Source organism: Canis lupus, chromosome 11 (assembly GCF_048164855.1).
Source record: "Canis lupus baileyi chromosome 11, mCanLup2.hap1, whole genome shotgun sequence".
Lineage (NCBI taxonomy): Eukaryota > Metazoa > Chordata > Mammalia > Carnivora > Canidae > Canis > Canis lupus.
In genome coordinates this window covers 58,820,394-58,822,697 of record NC_132848.1, presented here as the reverse complement: position 1 = coordinate 58,822,697, position 2,304 = coordinate 58,820,394, and the positions used below count along the sequence as shown (strand labels likewise).

Below are 2,304 nucleotides of genomic sequence, written 5' to 3'. Positions count from 1 at the left end.
AACCCCAGGATTGACTTTTTGACCCTACGGTGTGCAACGAACCGAGCTACCCTAGGATTGGCTGAAGTGCACCTTGGCTGTAGGGGCGATTTCTACAACTTTCATTCTTATCCTCTTCACACCCCTTGCCCATTTTTCTCAGCAATGGGCAGCACCACTTTATTTTTCTTCTTTGCCCCAGCTCCAGCAGCAGCAGACCCACTGTGATCAAGAGGAAAGGAGAACCTCCAACCACCATGAGTCGTGCTTCACACAGTACGAGAATGTTTTGGATCCTACTACGAGAAGTTCATTTAAAATTTCATCTACACAGCAGAAGCTGTGAAAAGCATAGACAAGGCTGAAAGTGGCTGGTAGCTGGCACGTATATCACAGAAATTCCTTACGAGTAAAAAAGGATCTGTGATTTTGTGTGGCACATTTCACATTCTCACCACCTACACATTCACTTAGAAGCTGCTGGTGGCAGAGGAGAAGCCCGCTTCCCTCCTACGTCACAGCTCAGCCTCATTTTGCTGCATGCTTTGGGGTGGCTTCCTTGAGAACGTTTGTACCTTTGACCCAGAACAAACATTCCAAGAGGACAGCATTTCCAGAACCTATAAAAAATAGATTAATTTAGTACCATTTAATAAGTAAGAACAATACAAGAGATTTAAAAATATTTTCTCTCCCTAGTTCCTCTCTTTTATCCCCTGGATGTGACTAATCATTCCTCAAGGCCTCTCCATTTTTTTAGGTCCCCCCCAATATGTTGTTGATTTCCACCCTGCCATCCTTGTTTAAATACTAGTTACCTTTAGTCCTATAAAGCCCAATGAAATACTCCTACTCCCCAGTCTCTCTTCGCTTTCTCCGAGTCATTCTTTCTGTGTTCCAAATAGTTTGACTGAATCAAATTCTTTTCTTGTTTGAAAACATACAGTGACTTAACTACTCTGACATTCAAGGTCCTCTAGAATATGGTCTCCACTTACCTATATGAACTTATCTTGCACTTCTAATCATAATAACAATAATAATTATTACAAATCGAGTACACAAATCCCAAACTCTGTGCTAGGTGCTGTCCACATCCAATACAAACTCCTGCTCTAGCTAGGCCAGTATCCTTATGGTTCCCATGCATGCTTTGCTCCTTTTGACACTACGCCTGGGCTATATTTTTTATGTCCTTTATGTCCCTACTAATCCTACCGATTTTTTGAGACTGAGATCATTTCTCAGCTCCTCCAAAAATCCCCTCGAATTATTCAAATCCATCGATCTTCTCTGTGTCTGACTTGTTAACACTCTTGCTGTGCCATACACTATGATATTTAGATCCACTATATAATTATTTAGTCCTTTCAGGTATGTAAATTCACTTCCCATTAAGTTGTCCTATGTTGGCATCCATGGAGGGGATTGAAAGCATGCACGAACCATTTGGAATTGCATGTTTTACGTTTGTGCATTTTCTCTAGGTCAGGAGTTTTCATGGCATCACAGAGAGATCCATGGAGAAGTTCGAGTTCCTCATTGGATACTAAGTCATACTTTTAGTTCAGGCCTCTTACTAAACATAGGAAATATGTATCTCATCGCATATCCTCTGATCCTCCATTAGAGAACTTCTAAGGGTTGTGGGAGTGAGTTTTAAAATTCTGACCTGTTGTTTTACTCTGCATTAAATGTGAGGTGCTCTGAATTTTGAGGCGAAAAACGTAAACCACTATATGCAGAACTTTTTCCAACAATAGTATTTAAATTAGGTAGTTTTTGAATAGGTAATACAGTTTCATAATTTGAAGGTCAAAACTACATAAGAAGGTTAACCAGGGAAGTCTCACCCCCATCTGCTTTTTACAGTTGACCATCAACAGAAAGATTTTAATTAGCAATAATCGTGCCTCAGATAAACCTCATTGGCTACAATGCTGTCAGCGCTCAAAGTTAACAAAAAGATTTTAATGCCATAGATAATACCATATATGTAGCTTCATTGGTCAAGGCTCTTTTTGTTGCAAGTAACAGAAATTTATTTTGAACCAGTATAAACAAAAAGGGAATTTATTTTAAGAATAGAGTATCACAAGGAAGGCAGAAAGTGCAGCCAGGTTTCAGGAAGGTTTGGAACGAGGACTTGGAATCCATCAAGGACACAAGCAGCTAATTTTTGTCTGACTAACTGCCCATTGGGTTTTGCTCTCTCTCTTTCTCTCATTCTCTCTGCAGACTGACTTTGTTGCTTTGGCATGCATAAGTCCAAACACAGCCATCCCTCTGCTCCTGAGTATACTCTTTCTCTGTTCAAGTGAGCAG

The 2,304-nt window shown here is 40.2% G+C and overlaps 1 pseudogene; it reads right to left on the bottom strand.

The window, feature by feature from the left end:
* Window positions 1-1,762: 1,762 nt before the first annotated feature.
* Window positions 1,763-1,937, bottom strand: LOC140600558 (U4 spliceosomal RNA; annotated as a pseudogene).
* Window positions 1,938-2,304: the final 367 nt, after the last annotated feature.